The 16,944-nt window shown below is 39.0% G+C and overlaps 1 long non-coding RNA gene across 3 annotated transcripts; it reads left to right on the top strand.

Moving 5' to 3' along the window:
• Positions 1-545: 545 nt before the first annotated feature.
• Positions 546-16,355, top strand: LOC113660918. Of its 3 annotated transcripts, XR_007144622.1 has the most exons (5): positions 546-954; positions 1,074-2,315; positions 2,433-2,779; positions 12,820-12,910; positions 16,319-16,355. It is a non-coding gene; the product is annotated as an uncharacterized LOC113660918 (long non-coding RNA). The 3 variants fall into 3 exon arrangements; XR_003444948.2 differs by lacking the exons at positions 12,820-12,910; positions 16,319-16,355 and having other exon boundaries at positions 2,436-4,122; XR_003444947.2 differs by lacking the exons at positions 12,820-12,910; positions 16,319-16,355 and having other exon boundaries at positions 2,433-4,122.
• Positions 16,356-16,944: the final 589 nt, after the last annotated feature.

The raw sequence follows: 16,944 nt of genomic DNA, 5'->3' as shown, positions 1-16,944 counted from the left end.
GGTTAGTGTTACTTTTGGAGGCAAGTGTACAGAAAGCTAGGTTGCCAAAACATTTGGAGGTAAGTGGAGACGAGCATGTGACATCATCCGAATACTCTTGAGGAAGTTCCACACATTGGGCTGAGTGTTTTGATATGTCACATGTCCATGTTGTGCTAATTATTGATTTTCACGTGACGTCATGTGACATGATCAGAATACATAGGCAGTGAGGCAGTTTCCCTCATTGTGCTGTGTGTTTTGATATACCACATGCCTATGTTGTAAAAAGGTTTTTGATTTAGTATATTTTGGGGACGGGGCTGCGGGACAACCAAAAGGCCAGTCAGTAAACCAATTTAAAACTTTGTTCAGAGTATCACCCTAAAGGAGCTGGCCGAGTTTGGTGTAGATAGTTTGAAAACTTGCCAAGTTATAAACCTCCAAATTTTATAATGGGAGTCTATGGTAAAAAAAAAGGCCACTTTGAGACCCGGTACCGGAAGTATCGGTACTCGGATCGCTTAGAAAAGTAATAGCAACAAACTTCAGACAAGTATCTATAATAATAATAAGCTTATAATGGAAATCAGAATGTTGGCTTCTACAAAGCCAACATAACTAGATTTGTAAAGATCGTCATGACAAACTTTGATGTTGGCTTTGACGATGCAAGTATCGACCTTTTTGGAGGCATGTGGACATAAGGGTTAGTGTTACTTTTGGAGGCAAGTGGACAGAAAGCTAGGTTGCCAAAACATTTGGAGGTAAGTGGAGACGAGCATGTGACATTGTAACAGGTCTAGCCTGTTACTAGTTGTTCTATTCCTTACCTATAGGGGGCAACCTTGATGTTGAATATTTATAAGGGGATAGACTAGTAAAGGAAAAGAAAATGGCTTCCACCCGAGTCTAGGTTTATGTTGGCTTCAGTGAAAGGCCTCTTAATGGGAAACAGTTGTTTCTATTGCCATTGTGAGTATATTTACTGCAATGTTTTGACTTTATATGAATGACTGTTATATCTCTGGCACTGTTTGTAGTGTACTCTTAATGAATGCAAACTTGTAATTGAGTTAATTTTGTATTTATAGAAGGGCCTCTTGTGTCACCCCCATTGCATACTTAAAAGTATAACATGGACAATGGATTAAAATGGTGACTGGAGAATGCAGCTACCTTATTTGAGGAGGTGGTGATGGATATGCCGTAAAGCACTCAGAAGACAACACAATACGGATAAGCTTAACAATTCCTTGCAAGAACCCTTTTGCTTTCGTCTTCAGTGTTGTGAGCCTCTTTAAAACTGGACATCTACCCTAGATAAGAGTGCTTTTGTTTTACAGTTGGAATTTCTAAGATATGTTGTTCAATGACTTGTGTCACATTGTAATGTGTACTGTGGTATCATATACAATGAGGGTAAAGTAAATGAGAGTTCATATAAATAACTCTAAGCAAAGAGATCGTTTTCTGGCTGCCTTATTTTAATGAGTGGTCTGGATCATCACTTATGTGAAGTCCCCCCCCCCCCCCAATTCAGATATATAGCTAGCTTTGAGTTAAGTTTGATCAGAGAGGTTATAACATCATCCGAATACTCTTGAGGAAGTTCCACACATTGGGCTGAGTGTTTTGATATGTCACATGTCCATGTTGTGCTAATTATTGATTTTCACGTGACGTCATGTGACATGATCAGAATACATAGGCAGTGAGGCAGTTTCCCTCATTGTGCTGTGTGTTTTGAGAATGTTGGCTTCTACAAAGCCAACATATTAAGCTTATAACGGAAATCAGAATGTTGGCTTCTACAAAGCCAACATAATAAGCTTATGTCGGAAATCTACAAAGCCAACATAATAATAATAAGCTTATAACGGAAATCGGAATGTTGGCTTCTACAAAGCCAACTTAACAAGATCAGAAATTTATCTGATGTATTTTCTTAAATAAGAGCTGAATATTTAATGGGGTTGTCTAAATTTTTTCACATGACTGTATATACTGTATGTGCACCATATATGCGATTGTTGTGGACAGACAGCGAGCACATCGCAGCAAATTGGGGAAGCAAAAGCATGGCAAAATCCCTGCATCCCTTCAGAGAACAGCCAGAAACTCCTTACCCTTCAAGAGAGAGCAACTCAGTCGTGCTGGGTGTGGCATTTCTAACCAGGAAAGGGGCTTAGGTATGTGAAACATGTGATGTGTCTATGCTGTGCTTTACAGATTCTCCCGGGGGAATGACTGATGGACTGCCAGATTTGGGTCAATTCCACACTGCCTCTGCCTGGCTGAGAGCTGCTACCACTGCCCAAGATACGCTAACGCAGGTATCCATGAATTTACAGATATGTGAACTCTTCTGATTCTTGGTTTTGTTTTGAAGTGTTGTTATTGTATTCATATTGAGTTTGACATCCCACTAAGGTCTCCATGTCTGTGTTCAGCAGATGGAGCATGTATTCAAGCACCTCCAGGAAGCAAGTTTGTAGCAGCATTTCATGACCCAAGAGCTGGCCCACAGTGTGCATACCACAGAGCTAAATGCATTAAAGCAGCTTTCTTTGCTGCTGCCACTTCTCTCCCTGAGCCTGACTGAGCCCTCAGGACCCAGCTCACAAAAATGACTGCAGAAGACGAATTTCAGGCATATCTTCATTCTTTTGAACGTGTCGCCCACCAAACATTTTGTGACAAGATGCATTTTCATCCTGAAAAACGAATTCATCATCACCAAATTTATTTTCTGAAAAGTGTCAAAATTTCAATGTACACCTGTGCATTGACTGTTGAGGTAATGATTGCCATCGCCCCTGGTGCTTTACCTTACATGCAATCCCATATCATAAATGAGGAAATTTGATTGTTTTTGTTAGGCAGTTATCTTTATACATTTCATTAGAATGGCACCAGACAAAGGTTCCAGCATCATCTCTTGGCCAATGCTGATTCATGACTGAATATCACTTTCATCCAATCATCTACACTCCATGATTTCTTCTCCTTAGCCCAATGTAACCTTGTTTTCATTCAGCCAGTTTCAATTTTTTGTGCATTTTCTGGTTTCAAGGCATATTGTTTTGAGTTTTCTATCCTGCTTTGATGTCTTCCTTGGTCTATCTACGTTTGCCTTTTATAATCTTCCCATTCACTTTATACTTGCACCATATTTTAGACAGAGCTGACTGGGAGCAACCAACTTGTTTGGCCACACTTCGTGTTGAGATACCTTGAATGAGTTTTATGATCCTTTCCACTGTTTCAACTGACAACTCTTTCGTTGGAACCATGTTTCCTTTCAATTAGCCAAGTCCAACAGTAATAGTAAATAGTAAGGAGGATACACACCTCTGTATTGCCCAGTGATGCTGCAGCTCGAATGCCTCATGTCAGGGGATGTCTCTCTTCAGAAACCGGGTTGTAACATCCTGAAATACTGAGGTACTCCTTTTATGTCACGTATTATGATGGATCTGTGTCGTCTGTTGTAGGTGATGCACCTGAGGATGTAAGATGTAAACTGGGACAAATCTCTATGCCAGATTTTTTTTTTTTTTTTTTATTCGGGGATAGAGTAGTTTTGTTATCTGGGCACATAGTATTACCAATGAGAATAAGTCTTTCCTCAAAAAATGGGCATGGAAGGAAATTAACATTCAGACAGGTTGTAGACTTGTGCCTTTCTGAAAGCTAACTGTTGGAAGGCAGTAATATTTTGGAGGTAATACTGTGAATAAATTTAGGTGGGGTGAATTAAGGGACCTTATTTGATGTAGTATATGCCAACAAATTAAGCTGAGGACTTTTCAGTCCCCAGTTTTGTTTTGTTTTTTGGAAGAATTCTTCTGAAAAGAATTAATAATAATAATAATAATAATAATAATAATAATAATAATAAGCACAGCAGTGATGTGGCAAGGAAAAACTCCTTAACACAATATTAAAAACAAACCATTAGAGCAGGGGATTTTTTTTTATTGCAAAAGGCTTTCACTTTTCAAAAACCAAATGAATGATACACGATGATGTTGAAGATCTTAATAAAGAACAAGAAGTTTATTCCAGCATAGCAGTGACAAAATACATGGCATACTTTGGGTTCATCGGAGTTGGTCAGAACCCAGAGCAAATTATGCTCAAGCCTTATATACAGTTTTCCGTTTTGGTAATTTAAATGAAGTTCTGCATTGAATGTGTATTGAGTGTAAGAACTGAATGCCTCCCAAATGGCTGGGCTACACCTTGTTGTCTAGCTGATGTATTTAAATGTTAATCATGGTCACGTACACCTTGTCTTTGTATTGTTACAATTGCTAGCACCCAAGTGGTCACTTTAAATGGTAATCACGGACACGTAGACCCTTTGTTCGTGGTGATCCTTAATGTCCTGCTGCCATCCCCATATTTATAATTGAATCACGTTTATACGTTTAGAGTCCTAAATGTATTACCTTATGATACTTCTTAGGAATGAGCTATTTTAGATGTGTACCTTGGAGTGGAATTTGGGTGCAATTTCTGTAATTTCTTACAGTTCCCCCTTTGATGCTTTTGGCCCACATCACATCACTTCCTTAATACAGATCACACCTCCCATTTCTGGGCCGGTGCCGTGCCGGTGAAGCCCTGCCTTAGGTCGTTCCCCTTCGGCCCTCAGAGAATCTTACCCGTCTTCGAAACTTCACCTCACGCACACTGGTTTTAGCTCCATTCCATAAGGCAAACTTATCACAGGTTTTCTTCTTAAAATTTGGTTCTATGTAAAATAATACTTGGGTTTGGAGCAGAGACATTCAGAAACCATCATAGCCAACGTGAACGTCCCACATTGATCTGCCGTTTCAATATGGTACACATCCAACATAACAAAATGCATTGACAAAGAATGAGAGATGCATACACAAACAGCAGTTTTGAAAGTTATATCCCAAATCAGATCAGAATAGGCAATAACCAAATCACCACCATGCATTTGTTTAGTCAAAACATTATCTTTTCCCACAAGACCTTGTTGAGCTTTAACAATATGGTCGTCTTTTCTCATTGGTGACATTATCATATTATCCAACTTTGGTAACTCAAAATCAAATTATGGGATATCTTCCACAAAAAACTAATTGTCTGCTGGATTCAATGACATTGTCTGTAGAGTGAAATTAACATATGGAAAGTAATATTTTCCTATGAACCAAGCTGTCTCTGGAATGATACAAAGTAACGTAACCTTAATCGGACAAAGTGTTATCATGTGGTTATCATTAACAAAGATAGAAATGTGATCATGAGTTGTGGTGACATGTTTTCCTGTGTGAAACTATTACTCTTGTAAAATTATTGTGGACATGTGCACAAGCCTCATAATTAGTGTGGGGTGCCCCACATAATGGTTGTTTTTCCAAGGCATCAAACACGCAAATAAAAACAATGTAGTTTTGTCACAGTGTTCTATGTCCAGTCCAGTTGATCTTCGCCATTCTCCTGATGGTAACTGTGTGATAAACCTAAAAGTCCTTAAAGTCCATTCTTTAATACATTCTTCTGTAATATTCCCAAATTGTCCATGCTTAGAATCCTTTCAAACAATTCATCAAATCTTTTCCAGTCCTTGAGATTATTTATTTGAAGATGTTCTCTGAGGAGGTGATGAACTGGTTCCAACATCACTGTGATACCTCAGGAACACTGTTGTCAAGAAGACCTTATACATTCCTGTTACACTGTTCATCTCGGTCTGGAGATCATTCTGTAAGGTTCACCAAGACCGGAACCTGGATCCATTGTACATAAGCACTTTGGGACAGCGTTGGGCACTGCTGTCACGAGAGCTGCCTTTCTTGTCCATCCCCACATCTATTTCTTTTTTGACCTGAAAAACACTTGAAAACATAATGAGTTTACCCCCCCCCCTTTTAAACACAGCACACAAAAAACATTACAAACACATACAACATAAACTTGCCATTACATTATGACTGCCATCAGTTTCTTATGATATTAATGGACCTATGTGGAATGATCTCTCACCAGGTTGACGGTTTTTAGTTTTGTGATGTGAATCTCTGCATGGTCTCTCCCGGTGAGCAGACCATGGGCCCTCATTTTGGTAATTCTTTACCACAACGTCATCACTACTTTCAAATTTGTGATGGTGCACGTTCTGACCAGAATGCATTTTGTTTTTCTGACTTTGCCAAATTTGTTGAGTAGTTTGGTGAAAAACACCAGGCAAGAAGTTACACAGATTTTTGAGCTCCTTTCTCAGTCTGTTTACTGTAGCCTGTAACTGTTCTGTTTGGGGCCTGATCTCTTAAGGGAAAATTTGCATTCCCTTGAATATGTCCCTCTTTGCCACATGAATAACACACCAGGGGGTTATCAGGGTTATGAGAGGGTAGTCTTTCCTTTCTATCTGCAGTAGTGTAGTTCTCATTTTTCCAGAAAACCTGGCTGGCTCTATTCTTTTTGAGATTTTTAACACCTACTGTTGAAACAGGATGGGACCTCTTTGAGTTAGCATTGTTGTTGAAAAACTGTGTCATTTTAGCAATGATGTCATTATAATCAGAGAGATGGGTTACAAACATCGACACAGCAGAACGGGTGAGTGAGTCGCATTTGTTAATCAAAGCAGATTTAAAACTGACATCATTCAGTGTGATTTCAGGATTGCCACTGAAAGTTTCAAATGTCTCCAATAATCGCTCTGAAAATGCCATGGGGTGCTCCCCTGTCCTCATGTGCACATCAGATATTTTATCCCAGTCAACTGACATTACACCTAGGACTTCAAGCAGTGCTTATTTCCTCTCTAACTTATTGGCAGTTCTAGTTTTGACTTTCTCATTTAACGCTCCAGACAAAGTGTCAGGCAAACACACAGTTAACAACACACACGCATCACCATCTGTGAATTTGTAAATGTCAGCATATAGCTCGAAAACCTTTAGAAAGTCTAATGGATCTTGTTTGGCAGGATCAAATTGACCAATACTTTTAATCACCGCTTCTAGCTCATTGGGTTAAACCCTCTGACCATAGTAGAGGTCACTGGCGTGCAATCTCACTCTGCAACCTAATCATTTCTTCTTTCCAGAGTATTTCACTCATCTGGTAATCTCTTGTAGAGATTATCCCATCATCTAGTCTAGATTGCAGTTGCTCGTTTTCAGCCTTTAATGCATTTAAAGTCTTTCTAGTGACTGTGTACGATGCAAGATCTGCCCTTTTTTGTTCTTGGGCATTTTAGGGTCATTTTCAAACTTAGAAATAGCCCAGTCATACGGTTTATCAACCATGTTCTCTATTCCATCAAACATTCCCTGAGAACCGTGTTTAGCGATGTACTTTACAATCAGCTTTCCATTTTTACAAACTCACAGCTTTCCTTTAATCTTAGTCTTTAAACTGTACACAATTTCTGTGACTACAAGCTATCTAGTTAACCGTTAGTCTATCTATTCACAGCTCCAGTACTTCGGACACAAATGAATAAAACAGCCACAATATGTCTGGCTTTTAAACTCAAAAGTCTCACTGCTTCGGACACAGACACACTCCGTCTGGCCTCGAGGTCAACTACAGTAACACTTAACATGCACAACTCTCAAACAGTCACAAACAGTAACTCTCACAAACTCACAAACAGTTTAAAATGTAACACAGTTTTTGTTATATTTTAAAACAGTCTTCTTAGCTACAGCACTTTTGGACTTAAAACGTTAGTTTAACACTGTCACAGTAATTACAAAATAACTTGCCTGCACAAATGTGGTTGGTGATACAGAGATTTTGATTGTAGTAAATAAGCCAAGCCTGGCTCAAAGAAAGTGGTTTTGATGCGCAAGATGTCACGCAGGTGAGAAGTCACTTAGACTTGTCCTTGCACGGTTCTTGTTAAAGTTCATAACAGAGAATGTTTTCTCGCACAAGTATGTCGAGCCAAACAAGCTCAGCATTTTCTTAGCAAATGTTCGAAACTCTTGGAACCTGCCTTTATCCAGCTGGCAGTACATTTACATTTACAGCATTTAGCAGACACTCTTATCCAGAGTGACTTACATTTTCTTATTTCAGCTTATATACCTGAGCAATTGAGGGTTCAGGACCTTGCCCTGCAGTGGGAACTTGGTGGACCAGGGATTCGAACCAATGACCTTCAACTTTTTACTTTTACTAATTACATTTTTACACAAACATCTGTACTTTTTACTTCTTACATTTTCAAAACAGACTCGTTACTTTTAGCATTATTTCTTCTCATTGAGCGCTGTTTCCAGCCTATCATCCTATCATTGTGCGGCTTTTTCACCATGTGACTGGTGTACTGTATTATTTACTGGCTATCAGACATAGACTAAGGATAGCGGAGCTAACAATGAGCAGCACGCCTACAAAAGGAATGGCCAATGTTAATTCAGAGGGAGTCACCAATGTTAAAATAACTAACAACGAGGACATTCCTGAACACCCATGGCCATATATGAGGGAGATGTTTGAAATAATCAGCGTCAAAAAGGATTCCTGGCGAATTCCAGGGGCGGTTCTAGCCCTTTTTTAGGGTGGCTTCAGCCCCCTGTCTGTAATCTCAGCCGCCCTAAAACTACAAGTATAATTTTTACTTTCATACATAAACAATAAAAATTACGTTAAAATGCAGGACATGTCATCGATGGGAAAGAAAATTATTTATCAGTTTGATCCAAAAGCGATTTTTGTTTACTTTGCTTTTACACGCGTGTTGTAGTCTTTCAAAAGTGCGTCTTCAGCTGTCTGCTTTATTTGAACAGAAAAGCACAGGTATGCGCAGCAGCGTGCATGCGCAGTCAGAGCTGGAGGCGTTTGTCTATAACGTTAATCGGCGGAAAGACGGCAACCAAAAGCAGTGAAATTTCACTATACTTATTACCAGAGTTGTCATATAATATATAATATAGAACTCTTCTTGTTTTAAATTCTCACTGAGGGCTAAACCCCCCTAAAGATGAAATCCTAGAACCGCCCCTGGTGTCAACCCAAAAAACACGAAGTGCTTAATTTAATAAACATTAATTTTGTCATTTGTAAAACATCACAATAATTTTGAGTTGTTTTCAAGGACAGAGCTGGAATCTCCCTACAGTTTGGGATATGGCCTTGGTGATACATACATTATATTTCCAAAAGTATTGGGTCACCTGACCTTTCCTGCTATATGTGGTTGTTTTCTGATCTCATCCCTACTGAACACCTTTGGGATGAATGTGAACGTGTGTGTATATAATTACACACACACACACACACACACACATATGTGTGTGTGTGTGTATAATTTTATATATATATATATATATATATATATATATATATATATATATATATATATATATATATATATATATGTGTGTGTGTGTGTGTGTGTGTGTGTGTATATATAATTTTGGAGTGTGCTGATGGATATTTGTTTTCATCAGCCACAAGAGTTACGAAAGGCAGGCACTGATGTAGGTGAGGTAGGGTGGAGTTAGCATTCACATTCATCTATATGTGTGTGTGTGTGTATAATTTTGGAGTGTGCTGATGGATATTTGTTTTCATCAGCCACAATAGTGTTACGGAAGGTATCACCGATACTACTACCTGTTTAGTAGTATCGATGACTTTTTACTTAAGTACATGTCAGAGCCCATAATTCTTTACTTTAACTTGAGTAAAAGAGTGTAGTCACTACTTCTACTTTTACTGGAGTCTTTTAAAAACTGAGTATCTGTACTTCTACTTGAGTAAAGGATGTGTGTACTTTTGCCACCTCTGCAGCTCAATGAGCGCTAGCTGCAGGTGTTCTGTAGCGTCATCAGGGTCCACAGAGAAAGGAGAAGAAAAAAGCGTGATCTCCTTTTCAATTGATGCAAAATCCCGAAAGTGCTGTCGGAACCCCTCAGCCAGGGATGAGATGTCTGCTACATACCTCTTTATTTGCGCACTGATGTTATGTGGAAAATGTCATTATTTCCTGAGAGCTGGGAAATGTGTAGTATTGGGCTGCATTTGTAACAGGTGCCTTTGGAAAAGTTGCAGCTTGATCTCAAATGCTTTGATGTGTGAATAGAGTTGGCTTATCACTGCATTTTGCTCCTGAAGGCTCGTGTTTAGTGTGTTCAGAATTCCACTCCAAGGTACACATCTAAAAGAGCTCATTCCTAAGAAATATCATAAGGTTATACGTTTGGCTAGTTATCCTCTAGACAGTGACGGGCCACGTCTTTCTCTCATTTTGGCCATGTGGCACGCGTGAGCACTTGCGATGTGAAGCGTGTCTGCGCTATTCTCTGAGATGCACTTGACGGCCTTTTGTGCAGTGGAATATTTAATTTTTTTGGACGACCTAGTTAAGGCGGTAGGGCTTCCCAGCTTTGAACTGAACTGAAAAGCACTGCGGGAAACCCTGGCCGTTCCATAAGAAATAATAGGAAATAAAAAAAAAACCCTCACATATTAGTGCTTAAACAGTGGAAAAAACATAACGTGGCTGTACTGTGATCATACGTACGTGCTAGACTCTGGCACCATGCTTATATTTATCCATAGTTTCCGGCTTTATTAGTTACATGTCCGTAGACAGAGGAGGCGGCACCGTTACCCTGACGGTGCCTCTGCGCTGGTACTGTAGATGTACCGATTGGCTCAAAGTATTCACTGCTCCCAAATCCTTCTCCCAGTAGCATGAAAAGTGTAAAGTGAAAAATCAAGGTAGTGCAATAGAGACCGTGAAAGGATTTTAAATATCATAAAAATATGAATTTTTATAGATATTTATATCCATGACAATGCGAGGCGGTGTCTGATTGGCCTCTCTCACTCTCTGTCTCTCTCTCTCTGCTGCAATTTTTTTTACATGTCATTTAGAGACGTTTCATTTTCGTTACACTGATCGCTGTGCCACCTGGTGGATCAATGTGTCATTGCAACAGACGCGCGTAGGGGGCGTGAATAAGGCAGCTACTCATTAACTACGTCAGAGCAGGGGAACATGACCATTGCAGCACTCCTGGTGGATGTCTGCCAGAATCACGCAGTGATCATGCAGTAGTCAAACAGCAATTCTGAGCTGCTGCATCTGTAGGTCAATCACTGTGTACCACTTTGTCCCTTCCAGAATATTTGACAGTACACTGTGTGGATCCTGAACCACTGGGGTCTCGGCTAGGGTTTTCTGTCATTTCCCAATCATCTACATTTTCAGCATTCTTTATCATGGGCCTTAGATCCTTGGATTCAAAACCCAACTGTCAGAGTGATGTGGGAGGCCATGCTACTGGACTGATACCATCCTTGGATTTTTGCTGGGAGTATTACATATGCAGAAATTCCCTGCCGAACAATTATTATACTGTTTATAATGATGTAATTTTTTTCATACCTTTAGTCATTCTTCCCATAGGGTATATATTCATCTTGTCCTGTCTTATCATATTTTATAGTGCAATGCCATGGCCTTCTAGCTTAATGACAATCCGGTCGTATGAAGCTTAACCATGCATATTCTTTTTATATTTTGATGTGTCTTTGTCCATAAACTACATTAATACACTTTATCCAGCTCTTTTACTTTTTTTGCAACATTCCATTACTACGTATTGTTGAAATAACATCTCCAGAAGTGAAACCCATACTCCTGTGGGTCCACAGTATATTTTGGCTTCCAATTTGCAGAGCACATCTCTTCCTAGGAGGTTGGCTGTGAGGTCAGGGAAATATAGTATGGGTGCTTGTACTACAATTTCTTCCATTGAGGCTCTGAGAATTGTAGAGTCTGATTTTTTTTCTGAGAAGCCCACTGTCTTTATTGCTTTATGCGTGAGGGGACACTTTAAGCCTTCATTTCCAATACCTGTAAATGTTGCTTCGGTATCGATCAGGAATGGGGCCTGTAGGTCATTTCGGATTCCCACAATAATCATTGGTTCTTGTGCAGGATGCAGTGAGGTGGTATACTGCAGCACCTCTGGCTTCTCTAGCCCTCTTCATATTCCTCCTGGAGCTGGGCTCACCAGGCTCCCTCCAGGTGGAACTGGGGCTTGTCCCTGGAATCCTGGGCTTATCCAATGACCTGCCCAGTTTCCAGCTCCTTGTGGTACTGGTACAGGTGCTTGCTGCCTTCATGGATGTCCTATTCCTGGTGCAGGCATTTGTTACTTTCCTGGGTTCACATTGTGCCTCACATTGCACTTCAGTTCAGACAACCAAGAAGACAACCCCTCTTCCCCAGGTGGTTCTCTGCATGGGTTGTCTTCTTGTCTACCTTGTCCCCATCCTCACTGTGGTGATGTACTAGGTGCAACGGGGTACCTACAGGGTACCCCATTGGCTATTGTACCAAGCTTGAGGGTATTGGCAGTGGTTGCCTAATCCCTTTCTGGCACATTCTTTTTCTTCTTTTTTCTTTTCATGACTTTCTTGTTTATTTCTTGCCAGCTCTCCTAGCTGTGCTTTGTGTAACTGCACCAGTAGGTCTTCCACAGCTCTCTTCACCTGACTTTTCTTCTTGGGTTTAACACTAGTTGATGTATGACATTTGCTTTGAAGTGGCCCTGTCTCCAGTTGCTCCTGAACTTCATTAGGGAGTGCCCTTTTTAACATAAACTTAAATAATTTTTGTATGTACACTGAAAAAGCATAGTGTATATGGAAAAGCATAGTGTAAATGTTTGGACTGCTTCCCATGTACCAGCGAGGAATCGAAAGTTTCCGTAGACTTTTTGCTTTAAATGAATGGTTACAGTCATGGTGTCACACTCAGAATTTACTCAATTATACAGAATTTATTGATAACTAGAATGTTTTCTGGGAGAGTCCTAGGCTATTCTGTGCTGATGGCCTGCACCCCAGCAGAGTTGGAGTGGAAATCCTCTCGGACCACATCTTCAGGATGCTGCACACCTTCTGACTGGTAAATTACAATTTCAATCAAAGTTTTAATACCATCCTTCACCTCATCATCAAATGATACAAATGCACACATAGCTCATCCTATAGAAATTGTGTCTGTTCCCCGAGTAGTGAGATCAAAAAGTAAATGCATGAGAAGTTCTCTAAATAATTACCATAATTAGACCAGAAAATGCCAAAGAAACAAACAAAAACAGTTCCTAAAGTTTAAGATAAGATAAGATAAGATAAGATAGGATACACCTTTATTCGTCACACAATGGGGAAATTTCATTGTTACAGTAGCAAAAGTAAGAAAATGCAAATATATTGTGTATATATAAACAATAGAGATATACTGTAATATAATATATAGTATACACAAAACAAAAATGTATAAAATGGGCTTCTGAACATTAGAACACTTGCACCCAAAACACTTATTGTAAATGAAATCATCTCAGAAGATATCCTTACTGCACTCTGCTTTACTGAAACATGGATTAAACCAAATGATTACATCAGTCTAAATGAGTCTACACCATCAGGATATATCTATAAGCATGAGCCTCATCAGACTGGTTGTGGAGGTGGTGTTGCCACTACCTTTAGTAATTTCCTCACTGTTACTCAGAGAACATGGTATAGATTTAATTCTTTTTACATGCTTGTTCTTAATGTTGCACTCTCGCACATACACACAAAAAAAATCACTGATGTCTCTTGCTCTAGCAACCGTGTATAGACCCCCAGGGCTCTACACTGATTTACTTAGAGAATTTGCAGATTTTCTTTCAGACCTATTGGTTAATATTGATAAAGCATCAATTGTGGGAGATTTTCATTGACAATACAAACAATGCCTTAGGACTCACATTTATGGACTTACTAAACTCATTTGGGCTTAAACAAAACATCACTAGAACAACTCTGTCTTAATCATATGGTTAGATTTAATAATATCTCATGGAATAGATGTCTCTGATATAGATATTATACCTCAAAGTGATGACATCACAGATAGAGCAGTAGATCAGACTAACTGTCTCACCACGTTATCGACTTGGTAGGACTATTATTCCAACCACTAAAGACAAATTCATAAATTACCTTCCTGATCTGTCTCATGTTCTTTCTGTACCCTTAAACACAAATGATATAGATGTAATGACTAACAGCATAGGCGCTATCTTCACTAGCACATTAGACACTGTTGCCCCCATCTGATTAAAGATGGTTAGAGACAAAACACCTGCATCATGGTATAATAGTCATACTCACACCCTCAAGAGAGAAACCCGTAACCTCAAGTGAAAGGGGAGGAAAAACTAAATTAGAGGTTTTTAGAATGGCATCTATGCAGCTATAGACAGGCTCTAAAAGCTGCTAGGGCTGAGCACCTGAGCAAACTCATAGAAAATAACCAGAAAAATCTAAGGTTTTTATTTAGCACAGTGGTTAGATTAACAACAAACAGAGATCCAAACGCACTATTCCATCAGTTCAATAGTGAGGACTTTATGATATTCTTCACTGATAAAATTGAAAGCATAAAAAACAAAATAGTCAATATATGAGAGCACCTTGTGACCCAGTCTCGCCTAAAGCTCTACACTCACAAGTACAGTGCTTTACAAGTACAGGACAGGAAGAGTTAGATAAGCTTATTACTACAGCTAAATCAACAACTTGTTCACTAGACCCCATTTCAACTAAATTGTTGAAAGAAGTGTTACATAAAACTGGCGAGCCTCTTCTAAATATTATTAACTCCTTGCTATCTTTAGGTTACATCCCTAAATTTTTCAAGTTGGCAGTTATTAGGCCCCTCATTAAGAAACAGAATTTAGATTCCAATGAACTATCAACTTACAGACCTATTTCATATCTTCCTTTCTAAAAATACTAGATTTCATATCTTCCATGTCTAAAATACTAGAAAATCTTTGTCTCTGTTCATCTGAGCTCCTTCTTACAGGAGAACAATATCTTTGGAGAGTTTCAGTCAGGTTTCAGGCCCCATCATAGCACAGAATCTGCACTTGTGAGTTACAAATGACTTGTACCTAGCTTTGGACCAAGACTGCATGTCCCTATTATTTCTACTTGACCTTAGTGCTGCATTCGACACTATAGATCACAACATTCTTCTAGATCGCTTACAAAATTACACAGGTATTCAGGGACAGGCTTTAAGTTGGTTTAGATCCTACCTGTCTGATCGACACCATTTTGTAGAATTAAATGGTGAATCCTTCAGTTTATTTCTGGTTAATTATGGGGTCCCTCAAGGATCAGTTCTAGGACCTCTGCTTTTCTCGATATACATGCTTCCATTAGGGAACATAAATAGAAGACATGGGATTACTTTCCACTGTTATGCTGACGATACACAGTTATATATCTCATCAAAACCAGATGAAATTGCTAAATTGTCTAAATTAACTCAGAGAGATAAAAGATTGGATGAGCTATAATTTTCTGTTGTTAAACTGTGATAAGAAGAAATACTACTTATCGGTCCAAAAACCAGTACACATAAGCTCTCACAATTCAACTTTCATTTAGAGGGATGTACTGTTACTAGTATCTCAACAGTGAAAGACCTGGGTGTTATATTAGACGGCAACTTGTCTTTTGAAAATCATATCGCCCATACTACAAAAACAGCCTTCTTCCACCTTAGAAATATTGCCAAGCTGAGAAATATCCTATCTGCATCTGATGCTGGGAAGCTAGTTCATGCATTCATGACCTCTAGACTGGATGCATTACTAGGTGGTTGTCCTGCATCTTTAATAAATATGCTACAGTTAGTCCAAAATTCTACAGTTCTCACTAGAACAAGAAATATGATCATATAAGCCCAATTTTAAGTTTTAACTACCTGTTAAGTTTAGAATTGATTACAAACTGCTGCTACTTACGTACAAGGCTCTTAATGGTTTAGCTCCCATGCATCTAACTAGTCTTCTAACATGTTATATTCTTTCACGCTCTGTGAGATAAAAATACTCAGGACTCCTGGTAGTCTTCCTGGTAGACTCCTTGCACTCTGACCCCAACCTCCTCAGTTGGGGTATGTGAAGAAAAGAATTCCACTGTGCTGTAATGTATATGTGGCGATAATAAAGGCTATGCCCCATTCTATTCTATTCTATTCTATTCTATTTCCCAGAATATCTGTCTACTAAAGGTGGTAGAGCATTTTCGTATTTAACTCCCAAACTTTGGAATAGTCTTCCTGATAGTGTTCAGGGCTCAGTCACACTTTCACAGTATAAATGTAGATTAAAAACTCATCTCTTTAGTCAGGCATACACATAATACATCCCATAACATTGTGCACTATTACATCAGACTTGCTAATATTATATATAGCAGCTATGTTATTCCCTCCACTGCTTCTCTCTGTCTACCCATCCCGAAGCATCCAGAAATTGTACCGGCTCCGATTGTCTTCCATGCGACGAAGACTGAGATGAGGCTGACTCTGTGAGAATCCTGAGGCATCTAGGGATCTACCAGCTCCAGTTGGACTCTGTGATACTAAAGAAGAGATGCGAACTCCATGTGGTCTTTTACATCAATACAACATTTGTCAGACTGTATATTTATAATCACACCCTCCAATGTCACCCATATGAGGATGGTTCCCCATTGAGTCTGGTTCCTCTCAAGGTTTTTTCCTTCCATTCTAGGGAGTTTTTCCTTGCCACTGTTGACTGAGTCACCTTAGACTTGCTCATTGGGGATAAATAAATACACATTTAAATATATCTAATATTAATCCTTAATTTTATATTCTATTAATCTTTATATTATTCTTTATATGAACTTTTGTTCTATGTTTATGTTCTGTAAAGCCAGTTTGAGACAATGTCAATTGTAAAAAGCACTATACAAATAAACTTGAATTAAATTGAATTAAATGGAGCTCTGTTAAAATTTTGCTTGACACCCAAGCCATCATTTGCACCCTTAAACAGAGGCTACAAGAGGCTTGACAATGAAAAAGTGGGGGGACTAATCAACACATGAATATATGTATTGGAT

Source organism: Tachysurus fulvidraco, chromosome 13 (genome assembly GCF_022655615.1).
Source record: "Tachysurus fulvidraco isolate hzauxx_2018 chromosome 13, HZAU_PFXX_2.0, whole genome shotgun sequence".
NCBI lineage: Eukaryota > Metazoa > Chordata > Actinopteri > Siluriformes > Bagridae > Tachysurus > Tachysurus fulvidraco.
This window is presented reverse-complemented; position numbering and strand designations above follow the sequence as displayed.